Raw genomic sequence first — 27,372 nt, 5'->3', positions numbered from 1 at the left:
GATAGGAACATAAAGGAGGAGGGCGCGGAGTCGGGCAAGCAGGTCTTCATCGGCGACGGCGGCGACAGGGATCATGGCTTGTGTGGAGGAGGAGGAGGATGACTGCTTCGTGGAGCCTTTCTTCTACGATGAGGCGAGTGATCTAGCCATGCGAGCTCGGGCGTTGGAGATGACCCGGCGGGAGGAAGAGGAGAAGGCGCGGCAGGAAGAGGAGAAGGCGCGGAAGGCGGAGGAGAGACGGCGGCGAGGCCTAGATCACAAGCGGGTCATGGCATCCATCGTCGAGTACGACCCCAAGACGAAGCGCAAGGTCTACACCCGCTACTCCTTCAACGACTTCGGCGTCTTCGACATCAACGAGGAGTGTAAGTTGCCCATCGAAACCTAGATCCTGACCCGACTCTATTTCAAAGGATTGCTAGCCCCACTGCTGGAATCTTCCTTGCATGCGTAGTTATGTTTAGAACAGTTGCACAATATTCAGTGCCATATTTGATAATTCAGAACAATTGCACATGATGCGTTGTCGATTACTGCTCATTTGTTGGCTCATTGTTTGAAATGAATGAATATACTAACAAAAGTAACAAGAGTAGTATAGTTATAGATTCCTGAGACCAAAAACGATTTGCGTTCAGTACCCTTACTTGTTATGCTTGCCGACTCAAAGCCTGATTAATGTAAAAGTTAACAGGAAATGTTTCATTCTTACCACGTCTTGTTATTTATCTGCCTCGTGTTAGTTTGCATCAACTATATATGCTATTGTTGCTGAGTGGCTTGATTTGTACTGTCTAAGCTAAGTGAAATAAGAATACTTTGCTGTGTTGATGAGAGGCAAACATGGTCTGAAAAATGAATTTCCCGCAGTATTAATGTGAATACGAAAACTGAATTGTATTGCGAGTTTACTCAATAATTACATCTCTGGGGCACTCATCCGCAATCTTGCGGGCACCCTTCAGGACAGTCTTATAGTACATCTCGGGCGTACGATACTCCTTGCCCGCTGGCGGCGCGTCAGTGATAAGCCTCTCCGCATCTGGCCTACCCCAGTGCACCTTTGCGCGGGCAAGAGCCCTACGGGCACCTTCAATACAGGCGGAGCGCTTGATGACCTCCACCCAGGGGCACGCATCCACTAGCCGCCGCACGAGGCCGAAGTAGCTCCCAGGCATGGCCTCTCCAGGCCACAGCCGGACTATGAGTCCCTTCATGGCCTACTCGGCTACCTTGTGGAGCTCGACCAGCTGCTTCAGCTGGTCGCTAGGGGGCACCGGATGTTCGGCCTCAGCGTACTGAGACCAGAAGACCTTCTCCGTTGAGCTCCCCTCCTCGCCGCTGTAGAATGCAGCGGCATCAGACACACTGCAAGGCAGATCTGCAAACGCCCCTGGAGAGCTCCGAATTTGGGTAAGTAACAGGTAATTTACATTAACATGCTTGCTTTGCATGAAAAATGCCTTACCCGCCGCTACTTTCTTCACATCCTCAATCTCCTGGAGGGCCTTACGGGCCTCGGCCTTAGCGGCTTTGGCACTTTCAAGAGCCGAGGCAAGCTCGGACTCTCGAGTCTTCGAGTCGCGCTCCAAACTCTCATGCTTTTCCATGAGAGCCTGGAGCTCTTGCCGCACCTCCGCCACCCGCGCCTCCTGCTTCTCTCGCTCCGCTCGTTCCGCAGCCGCATTGCGTTCGGCCGCGGACACGGCCTACTTCAGGGTCGCCACCTCGTTCGTGGCCCCTGCAGTACCCACGTTATCCTTATCAATTCTATTGCAACCAAAATCCTTTTCTGTAAGGTACAAATTTTAAAGTGGTGTTACTCACCTTCTTTATCCTCGAGCTGCTTCTTGGCAAGGCCGAGCTCTCGCTCGGACCGCTCGAGGTCCTACTTCAAAGCACCGACCTCTACAGTCAGTGCGGCAGAGATCAGCAGCGCAGCCTGCAAACCCATATTGACATAATTTTTAGTACTCCTGCGTATAACTTTTTTAGATCCTCAGTCCGGTTTTTCTTTCCGAACACCGAACCGAGCATCAGGGGTTACTGTCTATGCAGTATTACATTACATATTGTAAAATTCTTACCTCAAAGCCTGTTAGAAGGCTACTGCTGGCTTCGGTCAGCCCGCCCTTGGCGAGCTGAACCTTCTGAATCACCGCACTCATAATAGTGCAGTGTTCTTCCTCGATGGAAGCGCCGTTGAGCGCCTCCAACAAGTTGTCCGGTGCCTCCGGTTGGATGGAGGCTGCCGGCGTCACGGTCTTGCCCTTCTTACGAAGGGGCCGCCGGCCGGGCTCCGGAACCACTGCGGGTTCTGGCATGGAGTCCGGCGCAGAGTCCGGGAGGCTGCCTTGCGGCACCTCCGGGTCCTCCTCCTGATGGGTCCCCTCCTGGGATCCCACCTTGGCGTCGTCAGCACGAGGGGTGGAGGCGGTCGGAATGGAATCCACGTCCGACGGAGCCAAGGACCCGCTCGACGAAGCGGGAAGATCATCATCGGCCGGACTACAGGTAGTGTGCGGCATTAGAAGGACACTATGTGACACAAAAAATAAATTATAAATCATTCAGGAATCCGAATACTTACGATCTTGCCGGAGGCCTGGCCCTTGAGGGCCACTCTTCGTCGCCAACGTTGGCGTTGGCGGAGCTATCCGGGGGATGGGTCCTTCCCCTCTTGGACCCTTCGGCCTCCCCCATTGGGGAAGCCTTCCTCTTCCTCTCTCCCTCCTCCAGGAGAGAGTCCTCTTTCTCCTCCTTGTCTTCGGGGGAGGAGTCCGCCTTGGAGCCATCGGACGATGAGTCCGATATCACCTGGCGCTGGGAACTTCTTCGAGTTCCCGTGGCCTTCTTCTTGGCCTTCTTCTCCGGCACCACATAGAGTGCCGGGACTAGCAGCCCCGTTAAACGGGCGTCCGCTGGGTCTTCGGGAAGGGGAGCCGGACAGTCTACCTGTCCGGACGTCCTTTGCCAGTCCTGTCAAAGGCATTGGGAGTTTTAGATCCCACATAGAACTAAACTATGAAAGAAAATAACTGTCCCATAGAGGATAACAAAGCTTACCTCGCCGGCCGGGCGCTTGGTGCTGAATCCGCGATCTTCTGTCGCGGACGCGGGGGCTTCTCCGCCCTTGAACAGCACCCTCCAGGCAGCTTTGTACGTCGTGTCGAAGAGCCCGCTCAAGGCCTGGTGCTGTGCCGGATCGAACTCCCTCAAATTGAAGGCCCGTTGTTGGCAAGGGAGAATCCGGCGGACGAGCATGACCTGGATCACATTGACAAGCCTAAGCTTCTTGTTCACCAGGGTCTGGAGTCAGGACTGAAGTCCTGTCAGCTCCTCCGAACTACCCCATAGCAATCACTTCTCTTTCCAGGAGGTGAGCTGCATAGGGATACTAGATCTGAACTCGGGGGCCGCTACCCATTTAGGGTCGCGCGGCTCGGTGATGTAGAACCACCCCGATTGCCATCCCTTGATGGACTCCACGAAGGCCCCCTCGAGCCAGGTGACGTTGGGCATTTTACCCACCATGGCGCCTCCGCACTCCGCTTGAGCGCCCTTCACCACCTTCGGCTTGACATTGACGGTCTTGAGCCACAAGCCGAAGTGAGGCCGGATGCAGAGGAAGGCCTCGCACACGACGATAAACGCCGAGATGTTGAGGATAAAGTTTGGCGCCAGATCGTGGAAGTCCAGGCCGTAGTAGAACATGAGCCCCCGGACAAAGGGATGAAGTGGGAAGCCCAGTCCGCGGAGGAAGTGGGGAAGGAATACAACCCTCTCATGGGGCCTGGGGGTGGGGATGAGCTGCCCCTCGTCGGGTAGCCGGTGCGCGATGTCGCTGGAAAGATATCCGGCGCTGCGCAGCTTTGCGATGTGCTCCTCCGTAACGGAGGAGGCCAACCATTTGCCTCCCGCTCCAGACATGGTCGGAGCAGGTCGAGACGAGATGCGCGGACTTGGACGCTGGAGCTCGAGTGCGCGGAGATGGATAAGCAAAGGAGGAAGAAGGCGTAGGTGAAAAGGTGGATCCTTATCCCCTTATATATGGGCGGACGAAGACTATGCGTCCCCACCGGCCTGGTAAAACTCGCTTATCTCCCAAGCGCCACCATCAATGGCGCGGTAGGGTTACCCACGTCCATATTGATGGGAATCCCGGAATAAGGGGAACACGATCTCTGCTTCGACAAGACGTGCCAAGAAAACCGCTTCGCTAAACGCGCTGAGGTGGTATAATAAAAAACTATTCAAGTAAAGGCTTGGAGGTGGTGTGACGTCATGCCACAAAATACGTCAGCGGATTGATCTTGTGTACATATTATTCTCTCTACGGTGGAATGTGGAATTTATTTTGCAGAGCCGGACACTATCCTGGTGTTCACAATCTTCTATGAGTTATTCGGAGGAGGAACCCGCCTTGCAATGCCGAACAATATGCGCGCCGGACTCATCGTCATTGAAGCCTGGTTCAGGGGCTACTGAGGGAGTCTTGGACTAGGGGGTGTCCGGATAGCCGGACTATCATCGTCAGCCGGACTCCAAGACTATAAAGATACAAGATTGAAGACTTCGTCCCGTGTCCGGATGGGACTTTCCTTGGCGTGGAAGGCAAGCTTGGCAATACGGATATGTAGATCTCCTACCATTGTAACCGACTCTGTGTAACCCTAGCCCCCCCGGTGTCTATATAAACCGGAGGGTTTTAGTCCGTAGGACAACACAACCATTACAACAATCATACCATAGGCTAGCTTCTAGGGTATAGCCTCCTTGATCTTGTGGTAGATCCACTCTTGTACTATCCATATCATCAATATCAATCAAGCAGGAGTAGGGTTTTACCTCCATCGAGAGGCCCCGAACCTGGGTAAAAACATCGTGTCCCTTGTCTCCTATTACCATCCGCCTAGACGCACAGTTCGGGACCCCCTACCCGAGATCCGCCGGTTTTGACACCGACAGTGTTGGGGAACGTAGTAATTTCAAAAAATTTCCTACGCACACGCAAGATCATGGTGATGGCATAGCAACGAGAGGGGACAGTGTTCGTCCACGTACCCTCGTAGACCGTAAGCGGAAGCGTTAGCACAACGCGGTTAATGTAGTCGTACGTCTTCACGATCCGACCGATCCAAGTACCGAACGTACGACACCTCCGAGTTCAGCACACGTTCAGCTCGATGACGATCCCCGGACTCCGATCCTGCCGAGCTCCGGAGATGAGTTCCATCAGCACGACGACATGGTGACGATGATGATGTTCTACCGGCGCAGGGCTTCGCCTAAACTCCGCGACGATATGATCGAGGTGGAATATGATGGAGGGGGGCACCGCACACGGCTAAGGAACGATCCGTAGATCAACTTGTGTGTCATGGGGTGCCCCCCTGCCCCCGTATATAAAGGAGCAAGGGGGAGGGGGCCGGCCAAGGAGAGGAGGCGCGCCCAAGGGGGGCAGTCCTACTCCTAGTAGGATTCCCCCCTCTTTCCAAGTCCTTACTAGGAGAAGGGAAGGAAGGGGAGGAGAAGGAGAAGGAAGGAGAGGGAGGAGAAGAAGGAAAGGGGGGCCGGCCCCCTAGTCCAATTCGGTTTGGGCTAGGGGGGGCGCGCGCCCTTCCTCCTCTCTTCCACCACTTGGCCCATGAGGCAAAATGCTTCTTCCTCGTATTCCCGTAACTCCCCGGTACCCCCGAAAATACCCGAATCACTCGGAACCTTTCCGAACTCCGAATATAGTCGTCCAATATATCGATCTTTACGTCTCGACCATTTCGAGACTCCTCGTCATGTCCCCGATCTTATCCGGGACTCCGAACTCCTTCGGTACATCAAAACTCATACACTCATAATAAAACTATCATCGAAACCTTAAGCGTGCGGACCCTACGGGTTCGAGAACTATGTAGACATGACCTAGAACCATTCTCTGTCAATAACCAATAGTGGGACCTGGATGCCCATAATGGTTCCTACATATTCTATGAAGATCTTTATCGGTCAAACCGCATAACAACATACGTTGTTCCCTTTGTCATCGGTATGTTACTTGCCCGAGATCTGATCATCGGTATCCAATACCTAGTTCAATCTCGTTACCGGCAAGTCTCTTTACTCGTTCTGTAATGCATCATCACGTAACCAACTCATTGGTCACATTGCTTGCAAGGCTTATAATGATGTGTATTACCGAGAGGGCCCAAAGATACCTCTCTGACGATCGGAGTGACAAAACCTAATCTCGAAATACACCAACTCAACATGTACCTTTGGAGACACCTGTAGTACTCCTTTATAATCACCCAGTTACGTTGTGACGTTTGGTAGCACGCAAAGTGTTCCTCCGGTAAACGGGAGTAGCATAATCTCATAGTTACAGGAACATGTATAAGTTATGAAGAAAGCAATAGCAACATACTAAACGATCAAGTGCTAGGCTAACGGAATGGGTCAAGTCAATCACATCATTCTCCTAATGATGTGATCCCGTTAATCGAATGACAACTCTTTTGTCCATGGTTAGGAAACATAACCATCTTTGATAAACGAGCTAGTCAAGTAGAGGCATACTAGTGACACTATGTTTGTCTATGTATTCACACATGTATTATGTTTCCGGTTAATACAATTCTAGCATGAATGATAAACATTTATCATGATATAAGGAAATAAATAATAACTTTATTATTGCCTCTAGGGCATATTTCCTTTAGTCTCCCACTTGCACTAGAGTCAATAATCTAGTTCACATCGCCATGTGATTTAACACCAATATTCACATCTATTAATACCCGTAGTTCACATCATCATGTGATCAACACCCAAAGGGTTTGTTCACATCGCTATGTGATTAACACCCAAAGAGTACTAAGGTATGATCATGTTTTGCTTGTGAGAGAAGTTTAGTCAACGGGTCTGTCATATTCAGAGCCGTATGTATTTTGCAAATGTTCTATGTCCATGATCCTCTGCACGGAGCTACTCTAGCTAATTGCTCCCACTTTCAATATGTATCCAGATTTAGACTTAGAGTCATCTGGATTGGTGTAAAATCTTGCATCGTTGTAACTTTTTACGACAGGCTCTTTTATCACCTCCATAATCGAGAAATATCTCCTTAGTCCTCACTAAGGATATTTTTGACCGCTGTCCAGTGATCTACTCTTAGATTAAAATTGTATTCCCTTGTCAAACTTACAACAAGGTATACAATAGGTCTGGTTCACAGCATAGCATACTTTATAGAACCTATGACTGACGCATAGGGAATGACTTTTCATTCTCTTCTATTTTCTGCCATGGTCGGGTATTGAGTCTTACTCAATTTCACACCTTGCAACACAGGCAAGAACTCCTTCTTTGACTGTTCCATTTTGAACTATTTCAAAAATTTATCAAGGTATGTATTCATTGAAAAATCTTATCAAGCGTCTTGATCTATCTATATAGATCTTGATGCTCAATGTGTAAGCAGCTTCACCGAGGTCTTTCTTTGAAAAACTCTTATTCAAGTATCCTTTATGCTTTGCAGAATAATTCTACATTATTTCCGATCAACAATATGTCATTCACATATACTTATCAGAAATGTTGTAGTGCCCCCACTCACTTTCTTGTAAATACAGGCTTCACCGCAAGTCTGTATAAAACTATATGCTTTGATCAACTTATCAAAGCATATATTCCAACTCTGAGATGCTTGCACCAGTCCATAGATGGATCGCTGGAGCTTGCATATTTTGTTAGCACCTTTAGGATTGAAAAACCCTTCTGGTTGTATCGTATACAACTCTTCTTTAATAAATCCATTAAGGAATGCAGTTTTGACATCCATTTGCCAGATTTCATAAATTGTGGCAATTGCTAACATGATTCGGACAGACTTAAGCATCGCTACAGTTGAGAAAATCTCATTGTAGTCAACACGTTGAACTTGTCAAAAACCTTTTTGCGACAAGTCTAGCTTTGTAGATAGTAACACTACTATCAGCATCTGTCTTCCTCTTGAAGATCCATTTATACAATATGGCCTGCCGATCATCGGGCAACTCCACCAAAGTCCACACTTTGTTCTCATACATGGATCCCATCTCAGATTTCATGGCCTTAAGCCATTTTGCGGAATCTGGGCTCATCATCGCTTCCTCATAGTTCGTAGGTTCATCATGGTCTAGTAACATGACTTTCAGAACAGGATTACCGTACCACTCTGGTGCGGACCGTACTCTGGAAGACCTACGAGGTTCTGTAGTACTTGATCTGAAGTTTCATGATCATCATCATTAGCTTCCTCACTAATTGGTGTAGAAATCACTGGAACTGATTTCAGTGATGAACAATTTTCCAATTCGGGAGAAGGTACAGTTACCTCATCAAGTTCTACTTTTCTCCCACTCACTTCTTTCGAGAGAAACTCCTTCTGTAGAAAGAATCCATTTTTAGCAACGAATATCTTGCCTTCGGATCTGTGATAGAAGGTGTACCCAACAATTTCCTTTGGGTATTCTATGAAGACGCACTTCTCCGATTTGGGTTCGAGCTTATCAGGATGAAACTTTTTCACATAAGCATCGCAGCCCCAAACTTTAAGAAACGACAACTTGCGTTTCTTGCTAAACCACAGTTCAGATTGTGTTGTCTCAACGAACTTTAGATGGTGCCCTTTTTTAATGTGAATGCAACTGTATTTAATGCATAACCCCAAAATGATAGCGGTAAATCAGTAAGAGACATCATAGATCGCACCATATCTAGTAAAGTGCGGTTATGACGTTTGGACACACCATAACGTTGTGGTGTTCCAGGTGGCGTGAGCTGTGAAACTATTCCACATTGTTTTAAGTTGAAGACCAAACTCGTAACTCAAATATTCGTCTCCGCGATCAGATCGTAGAAACTTTATTTTCTTGTTACGATGATTTTTCCACTTCATTCTGAAATTCTTTGAACCTTTCAACTATTTCAGACTTATGTTTCATCAAGTAGATATACCCATATCTGCTCAAATCATCTGTGAAGGTCAGAAAATAACGATACCCACCACGAGCATTAACACTCATTGGATCGCATACATCAGTATGTATTATTTCCAATAAGTCAGTTGCTCGCTCTGAAGGAAATATGCCCTAGAGGCAATAATAAAGTTATTATTTATTTCCTCATATCATGATAAATGTTTATTATTCATGCTAGAATTGTATTAACCGGAAACATAATACATGTGTGAATATATGGACAAACAGAGTGTCACTAGTATGCCTCTACTTGACTAGCTTGTTAATCAAAGATGGTTATGTTTCCTAACCATGAACAAGGAGTTGTTATTTGATTAACAAGGTCACATCATTAGTTGAATGATCTGATTGACATGACCCATTCCGTTAGCTTAGCACTCGATCGTTTAGTATGTTGCTATTGCTTCCTTCATGACTTATACATGTTCCTATGACTATGAGATTATGCAACTCCCGTTTACCGGAGGAACACTTTGTGTGCTACCAAACCTCACAACGTAACTGGGTGATTATAAAGGTGCTCTACAGGTGTCTCCGAAGGTACTTGTTGAGTTGGCGTATTTCGAGATTAGGATTTGTCACTCCGAATGTCGGAGAGGTATCTCCGGGCCCTCTCGGTAATACACATCACTTAAGACTTGCAAGCATTTCAACTAATGAGTTAATTGTGAGATGATGTATTACGGAATGAGTAAAGAGACTTGCCGGTAACGAGATTGAACTAGGTATTGGATACCGACGATCGAATCTCGGGCAAGTAACATACCGCTGACAAAGGGAACAACGTATGTTGTTGTGCGGTATGACCGATAAAGATCTTCGTAGAATATGTAGGAACCAATATGGGCATCCAGGTCCCGCTATTGGTTATTGACGGGAGACATGTCTCAGTCATGTCTACATTGTTCTCGAACCGTAGGGTCCACACGCTTAAGGTTTCGATGACAGTTTCATTATGAGTTTTTGTATTTTGATGTACCGAAGGTTGTTCGGAGTCCCGGATGTGATCACGGACATGACGAGGAGTCTCGAAATGGTCGAGACATAAAGATTGATATATTGGACGGATATATTTGGACACCAGAAAGGTTCCGGGTGAGATTGGAAATATACCGGAGCTCCGGGAGATTACCGGAACCCCCCAGTAAGTATATGGGCCTTATTGGGCCTTAGTGGGATGGAGGGAGAAGGAGCAAGGGAGGGGGCGCACCCCCCCCCCAAGCCCAATCCGAATTGGGAGGGGGGCCGGCCCCCCCTTTCCTTCTCTCCTCCCCCCTCTTCCTTCCTTCTCCTACTCCGAATAGGAAAGGGGGGGCCAAACCTACTTGGAGTAGGTTTGCCCCCCTAGGGCGCGCCTCCCCCTTCGGACGGCCTCCTCCTCCCTCCCTCCTTTATATACGGGGGTAGGGGGGCACCCTAGACACACAAGTTGATCATTGAGATCGTTCCTTAGCCGTGTGCGGTGCCCCCCTCCACGATATTACACCTCAGTCATATTGTAGCGGTGCTTAGGCGAAGCCCTGCGACAGGAGAACATCAAGATCGTCACCACGCCGTCGTGCTGACGGAACTCCTCCCCGCGCCTCTGCTGGATCAGAGATCGGGGTGCTTCATCGAGCTGTACGCGTGTCAAGAACTCGGAGGTGCCGGAGTAACGGTGCTTGGGTCGGTCGGACCGGGAGGACGTACAACTACTTCCTCTACGTTGTGTCAACGCTTCCGCTTTGGTCTACGAGGGTACGTAGACAACACTCTCCCCTCTCATTGCTATGCATCACCATGATCTTGTGTGTGCGTAGGAAATTTCTTGAAATTACTACGTTCCCCAACAGTGGCATCCGAGCCTAGGTTTTTATGGTTTGATGTTATATGCACGAGTAGAACACAAGTGAGTTGTGGGCGATATAAGTCATACTGCTTACCAGCATGTCATACTTTGGTTCGGCGGTATTGTTGGATGAAGCGGCCCGGACCGACATTACGCGTACGCTTACACGAGACTGGTTTTACAGCCGTGCTTTGCACACAGGTGACTAGCGGGTGTCAGTTTCTCCAACTTTAGTTGAACCGAGTGTGGCTACGCCCGGTCCTTGTGAAGGTTAAAACAGCATCAACTTGACAAACTATCGTTGTGGTTTTGATGCGTAGGTGAGATTGGTTCTTGCTTAAGCCCATAGCAGCCACGTAAAACTTGCAACAACAAAGTAGAGGACGTCTAACTTGTTTTTGCAGGGCATGTTGTGATGTGATATGGCCAAGACATGATGCTATATTTTATTGTATGAGATGATCATGTTTTGTAACCGAAGTTATCGGCAACTGGCAGGAGCCATATGGTTGTCGCTTTATTGTATGAAATGCAAACGCCCTGTAATTGCTTTACTTTATCACTAAGCGGTAGTGATAGTCGTAGAAGCAATAGATGGCATAAACGACAACGATGCTACGATGGAGATCAAGGTGTCGCGCCGGTGACGATGGTGATCATGATGGTGCTTCGGATATGGAGATCACAAGCACAAGAAGATGATGGCCATATCATATCACTTATATTGATTGCATGTGATGTTTATCCTTTATGCATCTTATCTTGCTTTGATTGACGGTAGCATTTTAAGATGATCTCTCACTAAAAATTATCAAGTAGTGTTCTCCCTGAGTATGCACCGTTGCCAAAGTTCGTCGTGCCCAGACACCACGTGATGATCGGGTGTGATAAGCTCTACGTCCATCTACAACGGGTGCAAGCCAGTTTTGCACACGCAGAATACTCAGGTTAAACTTGACGAGCCTAGCATATGCAGATATGGCCTCGGAACACGGAGACCGAAAGGTCGAGCGTGAATCATATAGTAGATATGATGAACATAAGATGTTCACCATTGAAAACTACTCCATCTCACGTGATGATCGGTTATGGTTTAGTTGATTTGGATCACGTGATCACTTAGATGACTAGAGAGATGTCTGTCTAAGTGGGAGTTCTTTAGTAATATGATTAATTGAACTTAAATTTATCATGAACTTAGTACCTGATAGTATCTTGCTTTTCTATGTTGATTGTAGATAGATGGCCCGTGCTGTTGTTCCGTTGAATTTTAATGCGTTCCTTGAGAAAGCTCAGTTGAAAGATGATGGTAGCAACTACGCGGACTGGGTCCGTAACTTGAGGATTATCCTCATTGCTGCACAGAAAAATTACGTCCTGGAAGCACCGCTGGGTGCCAGGCCTGCTGCTGATGCAACTGACGACGTTAAGAACGTCTGGCAGAGCAAAGCTGATGACTACTCGATAGTTCAATGTGCCATGCTTTACGGCTTAGAACCGGGACTTCAACGACGTTTTGAACGCCATGGAGCATATGAGATGTTCCAGGAGTTGAAGTTAATATTCCAGAAGAATGCCCGGATTGAGAGATATGAAGTCTCCAATAAGTTCTATAGCTGCAAGATGGAGGAGAATAGTTCTGTCAGTGAGCATATACTCAAGATGTCTGGGTATTGTAATCACTTGATTCAACTGAGAGTTACACTTCCGGATGATAGCGTCATTGACATAATTCTTCAATCACTTCCACCAAGCTACAAGAGCTTCGTGATGAACTATAATATGCAAGGGATGGATAAGACGATTCCCGAGCTCTTCGCAATGCTGAAAGCTGCGGAGGTAGAAATCAAGAAGGAGCATCAAGTGTTGATGGTTAACAAGACCACTAGTTTCAAGAAAAAGGGCAAAGGGAAGAAGAAGGGGAACTTCAAGAAGAACAGCAAACAAGTTGCTGCTCAAGAGAAGAAACCCAAGTCTGGACCTAAGCCTGAAACTGAGTGCTTCTACTGCAAGCAGACTGGTCACTGGAAGCGGAACTGCCCCAAGTATTTGGCGGATAAGAAGGATGGCAAGGTGAACAAAGGTATATGTGATATACATGTTATTGATGTGTACCTTACTAGATCTCGCAGTAGCACCTGGGTATTTGATACTGGTTCTGTTGCTAATATTTGCAACTCGAAACAGGGACTACGGATTAAGCGAACACTGGCAAAGGACGAGGTGACGATGCGCGTGGGAAACGGTTCCAAAGTCGATGTGATCGCGGTGGGCACGCTATCTCTACATCTACCTTCAGGATTAGTATTAGACCTAAATAATTGTTATTTGGTGCCAGCGTTGAGCATGAACATTATATCTGGATCTTGTTTGATGTGATACAGTTATTCATTTAAATCAGAGAATAATGGTTGTTCTATTTATATGAGTAATATCTTTTATGGTCATGCACCCTTGAAGAGTGGTCTATTTTTGATGAATCTCAATAGTAGTGATACACATATTCATAGTGTTGAAGCCAAAAGATGCAGAGTTGATAATGATAGTGCAACTTATTTGTGGCACTGCTGTTTGGGTCATATCGGTATAAAGCGCATGAAGAAACTCCATACTGATGGACTTTTGGAATCACTTGATTATGAATCACTTGGTACTTGCAAACCGTGCCTCATGGGCAAGATGACCAAAACGCCATTCTACGGTACTATGGAGAGAGCAACAGATTTGTTGGAAATCATACATACAGATGTATGTGGTCCGATGAATGTTGAGGCTCGTGGCGGATATCGTTATTTTCTCACCTTCACTGATGATTTAAGTAGATATGGGTATATCTACTTAATGAAGTATAAGTCTGAAACATTTGAAAAGTTCAAAGAATTTCAGAGTGAAGTTGAAAATCATCGTAACAAGAAAATAAAGTTTCTACGATCTGATCGTGGAGGAGAATATTTGAGTTACGAGTTTGGTCTACACTTAAAACATTGTGGAATAGTTTCGCAACTCACGCCACCCGGAACACCACAGCGTAATGGTGTGTCCGAACATCGTAATCGTACTTTACTTGATATGGTGCGGTCTATGATGTCTCTTACAGATTTACCGCTATTGTTTTGGGGTTATGCTTTAGAGATGGCCACATTCACGTTAAATAGGGCACCGTCGAAATCCGTTGAGATGACACCTTATGAACTATGGTTTGGCCAGAAACCAAAGTTGTCGTTTCTTAAAGTTTGGGGCTACGATGCTTATGTGAAAAAACTTCAACCTGATAAGCTCGAACCCAAATCGGAGAAATGTGTCTTCATAGGATACCCAGGAGACAGTTGGGTACACCTTCTATCACATATCCGAAGGCAAGACATTTGTTGCTAAGAATGGATCCTTTCTAGAGAAGGAGTTTCTCTCGAAAGAAGTGAGTGGGAGGAAAGTAGAACTTGATGAGGTAACTGTACCTACTCCCTTGTTGGAAAATAATACATCACAGGAACCGGTTTCTGTGACGTCAAACCCAACTAGTGAGGAAGTTGATAATGATGATCATAGAACTTCAGATCAAGTTAATATAGAACCTCGTAGGTCGAACAGAGTAAGATCCGCACCAGAGTGGTATGGTAATCCTATTCTGGAAGTCATGCTACTAGATCATGATGAACCTACGAATTATGAAGAAGCGATGGTGAGCCCAGATTCCGCAAAATGGCTTGAAGCCATGAAATCTGAGATGGGATCCATGTATGAGAACAAAGTATGGACTTTGGTTGACTTGCCCGATGGTCGGCAAGCAATTGAGAATAAATGGATCTTCAAGAAGAAGACTGACGCTGACGGTAATATTACTGTCTACAAAGCTCGACTTGTTGCAAAAGGTTTTCGACAAGTTCAAGTGGTTGACTACGATGAGACCTTCTCACCCGTAGCGATGCTTAAGTCTGTCCGAATCATGTTAGCAATTGCTGCATTTTATGATTATGAAATTTAGCAAATGGATGTAAAAACTGCATTCCTGAATGGATTTCTGGAAGAAGAGTTGTATATGATGCAACCAGAAGGTTTTATCGATCCAAAGGGAGCTAACAAAGTGTGCAAGCTCCAGCGATCCATTTATGGACTGGTGCAAGCATCTCGGAGTTGGAATAAACGTTTTGATAGTGTGATCAAAGCATTTGGTTTTATGCAGACTTTTGGAGAAGCCTGTATTTACAAGAAAGTGAGTGGGAGCTCTGTAGCATTTCTAATATTATATGTGGATGACATATTAGTGATTGGAAATGATATAGAATTTCTGGATAGCATAAAGGGATACTTGAATAAAAGTTTTTAAATGAAAGACCTCGGTGAAGCTGCTTACATATTGGGCATTAAGATCTATAGAGATAGATCAAGACGCTTAATTGGACTTTCACAAAGCACATAACTTGACAAAGTTTTGAAGAAGTTCAAAATGGATCAAGCAAAGAAAGGGTTCTTGCCTGTATTGCAAGGTGTGAAGTTGAGTAAGACTCAAAGCCCGACCACTGCAGAAGATAGAGAGAAAATGAAAAATGTTCCCTATGCTTCAGCCATAGGCTCTATCATGTATGCAATGCTGTGTACCAGACCTAATGTGTGCCTTGCTATAAGTCTAGCAGGGAGGTACCAAAGTAATCCAGGAGTGGATCACTGGACAGCGGTCAAGAACATCCTGAAATACCTGAAAAGGACTAAGGATATGTTTTTCGTATATGGAGGTGACAAAGAGCTCATCGTAAATGGTTACGTTGATGCAAGCTTTGACACTGATCCGGACAATTCTAAATCGCAAACCGAATACGTGCTTACATTAAACGGTGGAGCTGTCAGTTGGTGCAGTTCAAAGCAAAGCGTCGTGGCGGGATCTACGTGTGAAGCGGAATACATAGCTGCTTCGGAAGCAGCTAATGAAGGAGTCTGGATGAAGGAGTTCATATCCGATCTAGGTGTCATACCTAGTGCATCGGGTCCAATGAAAATCTTTTGTGACAATACTGGAGCGATTGCCTTAGCGAAGGAATCCAGATTTCACAAGAGAACCAAGCACATCAAGAGACGCTTCAATTCCATCCGGGATCTAGTCCAGGTGGGAGACATAGAGATTTGCAAGATACATACGGATCTGAATGTTGCAAACCCGTTGACTAAGCCTCTTCCACGAGCAAAACATGATCAACACCAAGACTCCATGGGTGTTAGAATCATTACTGTGTAATCTAGATTATTGACTCTAGTGCAAGTGGGAGACTGAAGGAAATATGCCCTAGAGGCAATAATAAAGTTATTATTTATTTCCTCATATCATGATAAATGTTTATTATTCATGCTAGAATTGTATTAGCCGGAAACATAATACATGTGTGAATATATGGACAAACAGAGTGTCACTAGTATGCCTCTACTTGACTAGCTTGTTAATCAAAGATGGTTATGTTTCCTAACCATGAACAAGGAGTTGTTATTTGATTAACAAGGTCACATGAAGTGTCAAGAACTCGGAGGTGCCGGAGTAACGGTGCTTGGATCGGTTGGACCGGGAGGACGTACGACTACTTCCTCTACGTTGTGTTAACGCTTCCGCTTTGGTCTACGAGGGTACGTAGACAACACTCTCCCCTCTCGTTGCTATGCATCACCATGATCTTGTGTGTGCGTAGGAAATTTTTTGAAATTACTACGTTCCCCAACACGCTCCATTGTTCCGGAGAACGGAGTCTTAGTCATTTTGCCCATGAGGCATGGTTCGCAAGCATCAAGTGATTCATAATCAAGTGATTCCAAAATCCCATCAGCATGGAGTTTCTTCATGCACTTTACACCAATATGACCTAAACGGCAGTGCCACAAATAAGTTGCACTATCATTATTAACTTTGCATCTTTTGGTTTTAATATTATGAATATGTGTATCACTACGATCGAGATCCAATGAACCATTTTCATTGGGTGTGTAACCATCGAAGGTTTTATTCATGTAGACAGAACAACAATTATTCTCTAACTTCAAATGAATAACCATATCGCAATAAACATGATCAAATCATATTCATGCTCAACGCAAACGCCAAATAACATTTATTTAGCTTTAACACTAATCCCAAAAGTATAGGGAGTGTGCGATGATGATCATATCAATCTTGGAACTACTTCCAACACTCATCGACACTTCCCCTTCAAGTAGTCTCTGTTTATTCTGTAACTCCTGTTTCGAGTTACTAATCTTAGCAACCGAACAAGTATCAAATACTCAGGGGCTACTATAAACACTAGTAAGGCACACATCAATAACCTGTATATCAAATATACCCTTGTTCACTTTGCCATCCTTCTTATCCACCAAATATTCAGGGCATTTCCGTTTCCAGTGACCATTTCCTTTGCAGTGTAAGCACTCAGTTTCAGGCTTTGGTTCAGCTTTGGGCTTCTTCGTGGGAGTGACAACTTGCTTGTCTTTCCACTTGAAGTTCCCTTTCTTTCCCTTTGCCCTTTTCTTGAAACTAGTGGTCTTGTTAACCATCAACACTTGATGTTCTTTCTTGATTTCTACCTTCATCGATTTCATCATCATGAAAAACTCGGGAATCATTTTCATCATCCCTTGCATACTATAGTTCATCACGAAGTTCTACTAACTTGGTGATGGTGACTAGAGAATTCTGTCAATCACTATCTTATCTGGAAGATTAACTCCCACTTGATTCAAGCGATTGTAGTACCCAGACAATCTGAGCACATGCTCACTAGTTGAGCGATTCTCCTCCATCTTTTAGCTATAGAACTTGTTGGAGACTTCATATCTCTCAACTCGGGTATTTGCTTGAAATATTAACTTCAATTCCTGGAACATCTCATATGGTCCATGATGTTCAAAACATCTTTGAAGTCCCGATTCTAAGCCGTTAAGCATGGTGCACTAAACTATCAAGTAGTCATCATATTAAGCTTAGCCAAACGTTCATAAGTCTGCATCTGCTCCTGCAATAGGTCTGTCACCTAGCGGTGCATTAAGGACATAATTCTTCTGTGCAGCAATGAGGATAAACCTCAGATCACGGATCCAATCCGCATCATTGCTACTAACATCTTTCAACACAGTTTTCTCTAGGAACATATCAAAATAAACATATGAAAGCAACAAAGCAAGCTATTGATCTTACAACATAATTTGCAAAATACTACCAGGACTAAGTTCATGATAAATTTAAGTTCATTTAATCATATTACTTAAGAACTCCCACTTAGATAGACATCTCTCTAGTCATCTAAGTGATCACGTGATCCAAATCTACTAAACCATAACCGATCATCACGTGAGATGGAGTAGTTTTCAATGGTGAACATCACTATGTTGATCATATCTACTATATGATTCACGCTCGACCTTTCGGTCTCCATGCTCCGAGGCCATATCTGCATATGCTAGGCTCGTCAAGTTTAACCTGAGTATTCCGCGTGTGCAAAACTGGCTTGCACCCGTTGTAGATGGACGTAGAGCTTATCACACCCGATCATCACGTGGTGTCTGGGCACGACGAACTTTGGCAATGGTGCATACTCAGGGAGAACACTTCTTGATAATTAGTGAGAGATCATCTTAAAATGCTACCGTCAATCAAAGCAAGAATAAGATGTATAATAGATAAACATCATATGCAATCAAAATATGTGACATGATATGGCCATGATCATATTGCGCCTTTGATCTCCATCTCCAAAGTACTGTCATGATCTCTATCGTCACCGGCACGACACCATGATCTTCATCATCTTGATCTATATCAATGTGTCATCACATGGTCGTCTCGCCAACTATTGCTCTTGCAACTATTGCTATCGCATAGCGATAAAGTAAAGCAATTATTTGGCACTTGCATCTTTATGCAACAAAGAGACAACCATAGGGCTTCTGCCAGTTGCCGATAACTTCAACAAAACATGATCATCTTAAACAACAACTTATATCTCATCACGTCTTGACCATATCACATCACAACATGCCCTGCAAAAACAAGTTAGACGTCCTCTACTTTGTTGTTGCAAGTTTTACATGGCTGCTACGGGCTGAGCAAGAACCGTTCTTACCTACGCATCAAAACCACAACGATAGTTTGTCAAGTTGGTGCTGTTTTAACCTTCGCAAGGACCGGGCGTAGCCACACTTGGTTCAACTAAAGTTGGAGAAACTGACACCCGCTAGTCACCTGTGTGCATAGCACGGTGATAAAACCAGTCTCGCGTAAGCGTACGCGTACTGTCGGTCCGGGCCGCTTCATCCAACAGTACCGCCGAACCAAAGTATGACATGCTGGTAAGCAGTATGACTTATATCGCCCACAACTCACTTGTGTTCTACTCGTGCATATAACATCAACAATAAAACCTAGGCTCGGATGCCACTGTTGGGGAACGTAGTAATTTCAAAAAATTTCCTATGCACACGCAAGATCATGGTGATGGCATAGCAACGAGAGGGGAGAGTGTTCGTCCACGTACCCTCGTAGACCGTAAGCGGAAGCGTTAGCACAACGCGGTTGATGTAGTCGTACGTCTTCACGATCCGACCGATCCAAGTACCGAACGTACGGCACCTCCGAGTTCAGCACACGTTCAGCTCGATGATGATCCCCGGACTCCGATCCTGCCGAGCTCCGGAGATGAGTTCCGTCAGCACGACGGCATGGTGACGATGATGATGTTCTACCGACGCAGGGCTTCGCCTAAACTCCGCGACGAGATGATCGAGGTGGAATATGGTGGAGGGGGGCACCGCACACGGCTAAGGCACGATCCGTAGATCAACTTGTGTGTCATGGGGTGCCCCCCTGCCCCCGTATATAAAGGAGCAAGGGGGTGGGGGCCGGCCAAGGAGAGGAGGCGCGCCCAAGGGGGGCAATCCTACTCCAAGTAGGATTCCCCCCTCTTTCCAAGTCCTTACTAGGAGAAGGGAAGGAAGGGGAGGAGAAGGAGAAGGAAGGAGAGGGAGGAGAAGAAGGAAAGGGGGGCCGGCCCCCTAGTCCAATTCGGTTTGGGCTAGGGGGGCCGCGCGCCCTTCCTCCTCTCTTCCACCACTTGGCCCAAGAGGCCCAATGCTTCTTCCTCGTATTCCCGTAACTCCCCGGTACCCCCGAAAATACCCGAATCACTCGGAACCTTTCCGAACTCCGAATATAGTCGTCCAATATATCGATCTTTACGTCTCGACCATTTCGAGACACCTCGTCATGTCCCCGATCTCATCCGGGACTCCAAACTCCTTCGGTACATCAAAACTCATACACTCATAATAAAACTGTCATCGAAACCTTAAGCGTGCGGACCCTATGGGTTCGAGAACTATGTAGACATGACCTAGAACCATTCTCGGTCAATAACCAATAGCGGGACCTGGATGCCCATATTGGTTCCTACATATTCTACGAAGATCTTTATCGGTCAAACCGCATAACAACATACGTTGTTCCCTTTGTCATCGGTATGTTACTTGCCCGAGGTCTGATCATCGGTATCCAATACCTAGTTCAATCTCGTTACCGGCAAGTCTCTTTACTCGTTCTGTAATGCATCATCACGTAACCAACTCATTGGTCACATTGCTTGCAAGGCTTATAATGATGTGTATTACCGAGAGGGCCCAGAGATACCTCTCCGACGATCGCTGTGACAAAACCTAATCTTGAAATATGCCAACTCAACATGTACCGTTGGAGACACCTGTAGTACTCCTTTATAATCACCCAGTTACGTTGTGACGTTTGGTAGCACGCAAAGTGTTCCTCCGGTAAACGGGAGTTGCATAATCTCATAGTTACAGGAACATGTATAAGTTATGAAGAAAGCAATAGCAACATACTAAACGATCAAGTGCTAGGCTAACGGAATGGGTCAAGTCAATCACATCATTCTCCTAATGATGTGATCTCGTTAATCAAATGACAACTCTTTTGTCCATGGTTAGGAAACATAACCATCTTTGATAAACGAGCTAGTCAAGTAGAGGCATACTAGTGACACTATGTTTGTCTATGTATTCACACATGTATTATGTTTCCGGTTAATACAATTCTAGCATGAATAATAAACATTTATCATGATATAAGGAAATAAATAATAACTTTATTATTGCCTCTAGGGCATATTTCCTTCAGACAGGCGGCCGACTGAAGAGGGAGACCTCGGCGGCTAGGGCTGGTGTGGCCAGAGGCGAGGGAGGCCACCGGCTTATATAGCCACGCCCGTGTGTACGCGTGGCGTGAGGGGAGGGGTCGCCGCGCCGCCCCGTGACGCGCCGCCCGTGAGGAATCAATGGCAAGGCTGACCGGCGGCGGCAGTGCGACAGCCTTGGCATTGATTCCTGCGGGAACCGAGGTGATGAGGGTGACGAAGTGCCCGTCTCGCTGACTCGGCGGGCCTGCAGCTATTTCACGCGAAAACCACTCGCCCCGGCGGCCCCGGGCGCCCCCCAGCACGTCGGATTCGGTCTGGGTCCGCCGGCGCTGATCTCGGCCCAAGCCGGTGAAAAAGGGTCTCCTGGGGCGCGACTGGGCCGTTTTTTCGGCTCCGGCACAAAAAAATCGTCTGGGGAGGCCGTTCTGAGGGCGCGGCTGGAGATGCTCTTACGTCTGTCTCCTCCTCCTGTGCTACTGTTCATGGCTGTGTCGCCTCTCCCAAGCTCAGATAGCACTTAATCCGCCCCTGAATCCGGTTTCTCCTCGCCCCCGAATCCGGGCGGTGAACCTCGGCGGCTGGCATGTCACTGAGGGCTGGATCCTGCCCTCCGTCTTTGACGGCATCCCCAACAAAGATCTCCTCGTAAGCAATTGACCTAGCTAGCTTAGTTTCTCTAACTTCTCTCAGAAAATGGCATATGGTGTTAACTTGATCTCGTGATTTCTGCATGCCGAGCAGGATGGCACCCAGCTGCAGTACAAGTCCGTGACGCATAATGCCTATGTGGCTGCCGAGCAGGGTGGCGGCGGGGCCCTCGTCGCGAACCGGGCTACTGCATCGGGCTGGGAGACCTTCAAGCTCTGGCGGATCTACCAGACGACCTTCAACTTCAAGGTGTTCGGCAACTAGTTTGTGGGCGTCGGGAGCACTGGCATTCTGGTGGCGACGGTCACCTCGCCGGGGCCGTCTGAGATGTTCAAGTTAGAGCATCTCCAGCCGCGCCCCCAGAACGGCCTCCCCAGGCATTTTTTTGTGCCGGCACCGAAAAAACGGCCCAGTCGCGCCCCAGGAGCCCGTTTTTCACCGGCTTGGGCCGAAATCAGCGCCGGCGGACCCAGGCCAAACCCGACGCGCCGGGGGGCGCCCGGGAGCGCCGGGGCGAGTGTTTTGGCACGAAACAGTCACCGGCCCGCCGAGTCAGCGAGACGGCCGCTTCGTCGACCTCATCGCCTCGGTTCCCGCGGGAATCAGTGTGAAGGTTGCCGCGCCGGTCAGCCTCCGTTGATGCCTCACGAGTGGCGCATTGAAGACGCCGCTGACGCGTGTCCCGCCCGCATGCCCCCCCTGCCACCCCGCTTCAGCTATAAAAGGCGCCCCTCCCCGCCAGTGAGCGCCACAGCCTCCCCCTCTCCCTCCCATGAGAAAGCCTTCTCCCCGCCCACGAGCTCCCCCACCACCCCTGCCCGCCGACGAGCGAAGCCATGGTGGAGAGATACCCAGGTGACGGCAGAGCGGCGAACGGCTTCGGCCGCCGACACCTCCAGGAGCCGGAGGCGCGCCTTCTGTATGAGGCCCAGTACCCGGCGTCCCCCGACATGCGCGTGCGGGTTCGTGGAGACTGAGCGCCGCCGGCGTCCCGGTGCTGCCGGTGCCCGAAGGGGCGGCACGGCGGGCGGAGATCGCCCGCATCCGCTCGTCGCTGACGGAGGAGCAGCGGAACGAACCGAGGTACGCGCCCGACAGCGAAACGCTATGGACACTGTACTTCGAGTGCCGCCGCGAGGAGCAGATCGCCTCCGTCAACGGCATCATCCCCCGCGGCCGCCTCAACTCCGAAGGACGGCGTGTGTGGTGGGGCGTCCCCGCCAGCACACTCGATGCCGTCCTCAACCACATCAAAACCGGCAACGTGCCGCGCCTCGAGTACCCGACGCGGCCCTCTTTCTCCCGCCACCGCGGTAGTTCCTGGATGCCGCGGCGAATGGAGCTGGGGTCATCCTCGTCGTCGGGCTCCGGCTCGCCGACCCTCCGCCCCGTCAAGCCTGAGCCGGAGGGGACACCGCTCGGGCGTCGCGTTCGCAACGGCGCCCTCGTCATCAACGAGCCCTCGCCAGCGACAACACCGACGAGGCGCTCCCTCCGCCTGGTCCGTCCGAAGCCTGAGCCGGACATGCTCCCCGTGAAGCCGGAGCACACCGCCATGGTGGCCCCCGACGACGAGTCCGCCCTCCAATGGGTGAAGGAGGACTACGTCCGCGAGCAGGTGCGCCACCAGCGTCGGGCATACAGGGACCCCGGCGAGGGCTGCAGCAGGGCGCGCGACGACGACGACGACGGCGACTACACCCGCTTCTACAGGCTTCTCGGCATGTAGAAGGCGGCGGTAGCGGCTAGGCTTTTTAGTTATTAGGCGTAGTTCATGTATGTTTTCAAGTTTTTGTACAAATTTCGAGGAAATATGGCCGAGTTCATGCAAAAGTCGCCGAGTTTGCAAAAAAAAAATTGAACTGTACTTCGCCGAACCCACGGCAACCGTGGGCCTGTGACTGGGAGCGAACCGAACCCTAGGGGCCGATCTAGTGCCGGCTCGCCCCCAGGCCGCCCTTTTTCGGCGCACTGGGGGGCCGAACGGCTGGAGATGCTCTTCCTGCAGGTAACACTGTCTTGATCAGTTTTTTTTTTGGTTGAGAGTAAACACTGTCCTGATCAGTTGACATCATTATATTTTTCTTTTCTTCTTTGAAGTGCTACTCAGTTGACCTCATTAATTTCTTAGTACTATATTCATACTCCTAAATTACAAGTCAATTCTCATTGTTGGCAGGCAAACAAAGATGGTTCATTGACGGCTGATTCCGGCGAGAGTACGAGCTGGGGGGACGATGACCCGTCGGTGTTGGGGGCCTGCAAGGGGAGTACCAAGTCTGCAATGGCTATGGCGCAGAGAAAGCTGCAGTGGTCATGAGGGTAAGTAAGCTGAGCCTGACTTCTTTATTGGTAGCTAATGTTTCGATTAAAACAAATTGCCAATTCTTTTTCGGTTGGTATCTCTAGCCTAGCAAGCTACCTGGTGTTTCAATTGGTAGCTCCATAGTCTTTAGAGTTCTTATATTGATTTAATTTCAGTGTTCTAGTAATTATAAAGGTTAGTATCTCGAGCAATTTTGAATAAGTATCATTTGTTGGCAGTTCAATTTTGTTGATTCCATGTTTGGCACTTGGCAGAACCATTGGAACACATACATCGTCGAAGACGACTTCAGCTTCATGGCGGCAAATGGGCTAAACGCAGTAAGGATCCCGGTGGGATGGTGGATCGCCAGCGGCGATAATCCTCCGGCTCCGTACATTGGAGGCTCTCTCCAAGCCTTGGACAATGCTTTCAGATGGGCAGAGTACGTAGTCTAATTTAAAAACTTCAATAAGAGCCATCAGATTTGTTATCAATAATTTTTGAAAGGAACTATTTATGAATATTTTTGTGGATGTACATTCAGGGCACACAAGCTGGGCATGATCATAGACTTGCATGCAGCTCCTGGGGGGCAGAGCCCCAATGAGCACTGCTCTACAAAGGACGGCACACAGAGCTGGGGAACCACCGACTCTAACATCGTGCAAACTGTGTAAGTGATCGATTTCCTCGCAGCTAGGTATGTACTATCTGTTAATTAATTCACCTAAAAAGTGAAACAAAATTTAAGTCACATTTTCTTAGTATATATAGATTGGCTACGAAGTTTGCCGTAATAAGATAAAAAAAGGCAATACCAAATATCTTAATAACATATTAAAATAAACCTAGCAGCACAGGGCAAGATTATTTCTAGCATTCAGGAGACCAGCTGAGTAATTTGATCTCCTTGTTAATTCCTCTTCACATTTGATGTACATACAGGTATGCTAGGCGACTAGGTCTCCTCGCGGTGGAGCTGATGAACGAACCGCCGGCTCCTGATGTGTCCCTGGATAGCCTGAAAAGGTACTACCGAGACGCGTACAACACAGTCAGGAAGCACTTGCTTACGACCTATGTGATCATGTCGAACCGTCTGGCGGCACCTTCGACCGAGCTCCTCGACTTTGCTGGAATGTTCCCGAGATATGTCATTGACGTGCACTACTACACACTGTTCGACAACAAGTTTAATACTTTCACTGTGCAGCAGAACATTGATTACGTGAGGAACACCATTGCCAATGATCTCAGGACTCTCTCAAGGAGAATTGGCGCTCTCACATTTGTTGGTAAGTGTGTGATATTGTAAAAATCGGGTCCTGCTTGGAAGTTGGAGCATGCATGAAATTTTTGCCAGGGAAGGGGCTACGAATAGATGAAATTACCAATCATTGTGGTGGCCAAACACAATTTCTTTTACTATTTCACATGAAACTTTGAAGTATATATGGGGCATGGCTCCCCCTCGCCCACCTGTAGCTCCGTCATTCTTTTCTGCAAACTCATACAAGGAGTGTTTCCAGTGAAAACTAAGGGGGTGTTTGGTTCCAGGGACTTTTTTGTGTTGAGACTAGAAAAAGTCCCTAGCAAACCAAATAGGGTGGGACCTTTTTGAGACTTTTTGTTAAAAGTCCTTAGAGGGTGTTTGGTTTCAAGGAGTTTTTTGTGTTGGGACTAAAAAAGTCCCTAGCAAACCAAACATGAGGGACTTTCTTGGGACTTTTTGCTAAAAATCCTTAGAGGGTGTTTGGTTTAGAAGTCCTAGGACTTTTTCTAGTCCCAGGGACTAATCAAAAAAGACTCTCCAGTAGAGTCTTTTTCTAGTCCCTGTAGAAATAGTCCCTTCCGTTTGGTTCCTAGGGACTTTTTAGAGACTTTTTCTAGTCTCTGGGACTAAAAAGTCCCTGAACCAAACACCCAGCACCTCCTTAAGAGTCTTTTTTAAAAAGTCATAGGGACTAGAAAAAGTCCTAGGACTAGAGAACCAAACATCACCTTAGAAGCACCTCCTTGAGGCCCTGTTTGGTTCATAAGTCCTAGGATTTTTTTAGTCCCAACTGATAAGTCCCAAGTCCCTAAAAAGTCCCTACCTGTTTGGTTCCTGGGACTTATAAGTCCCTATAAGACCATATTACAACTATAAGTCCCTATAAGACTCTCCTTGAGAGTCTTATTTCATAAATCCCAAATGCCCACTTTAAGTCCCTATAAGTCCCTCCTGTTTGGTTTAAATGGGACTTATAGAGACTTTTTTAAGTCCCTAAACCAATAAGTCCCTGGAAACAAACACCCTCTGAGAGTCTTTTTCAAAAAGTCCTAGGGACTAGAAGAAGTCCTAGGACTAGAAAACCAAACACCACCTAACTAGGTCTACAACATCTCATGCATCCCATGTTCTGTGCAGGTGAATGGGTGGCTGAGTGGAAGGTATCCGGTGCAATGAAGGAAGATTACCAGAGGTTCGGGAATGCACAAATGGATGTGTATTGGCAAGCCACCTTTGGATGGGCTTACTGGACCTACAAGAACGTTAACAACCACTGGAGTATGGAGTGGATGATAAAGAATGGATATATATCCTTTACAAATGCTTGAGGAAAATAAATCGGCACTAGTGAATGAATTAACTAGCAACTACTTGGAAGATTTGGACGAGCTTTATGATGTAATTTTTCTGGTAAAGTCAAGTTGATGATGTAATTTATTCTGGTAACACTCCTCAAATGACGGGGGGGGGGGGGGAGCTGTTTTCCTCTCGAAACCTAAAAACCCTTGGGCGACTGGGGTTTCGGGGGGGACTTGACGGCGGCCGCCGGACTTGATCGGGCGGGCCGCTTCTGATCTCCGACGAAGGATGGCAGCGTCGCCCTCAAGCGCAAGCAGAGGGGCGGACCCCGACTCCCCTCGGTCGGCCCGGGTGAGGCTGGAAGAGGAACTCGGGAAGCTAGGGATCACCGACGAAGAGGCTACGCCTCTTGTGATCGATGATGCTGATGAAGGGAAGCCGCAGAAGTGGCTAATGGCCGGGAAGGTGCTCCATCGCCATCTACTACACATCCAGACTATACGCAACGCACTTAGGCCAGCGTGGGGAAACCCTAGGGGTCTGCAGTTCAGATCCATGGGAGAGAACACCTTTGTGGCAGAGTTCGAGACCCAGAGAGATCGCGATCGCATCTGGGCGGGCTCGCCGTGGCATGTTAGCAAGCATGCAGTAATTCTTGCTGATTTTGAGGATCATATGAGGCTAGATGAGGTCACTTTTGACCGTCTACACATGTGGGTTAGGATCCCAAATCTGCCCTATAATCTGAGAGATGATTCTTGGGGGCGTCTGATTGCTCAGCAGATCGATAAGAACGCTACTTCAGTCCACTTTGACCATATTGG

General features: G+C 47.5%; 1 pseudogene; it reads left to right on the top strand.

The window, feature by feature from the left end:
• Positions 1–73: 73 nt before the first annotated feature.
• Positions 74–26,577, top strand: LOC123075878 (probable glucan endo-1,6-beta-glucosidase B; annotated as a pseudogene).
• The last annotated feature ends 795 nt before the right edge of the window (positions 26,578–27,372 follow it).

Source organism: Triticum aestivum, chromosome 1B (assembly GCF_018294505.1).
Source record: "Triticum aestivum cultivar Chinese Spring chromosome 1B, IWGSC CS RefSeq v2.1, whole genome shotgun sequence".
Classification (NCBI taxonomy): Eukaryota; Viridiplantae; Streptophyta; class Magnoliopsida; order Poales; family Poaceae; genus Triticum; species Triticum aestivum.
Note: the sequence above shows the minus strand (reverse complement) of the source record. Positions and strands in the feature narration are given on the sequence as shown.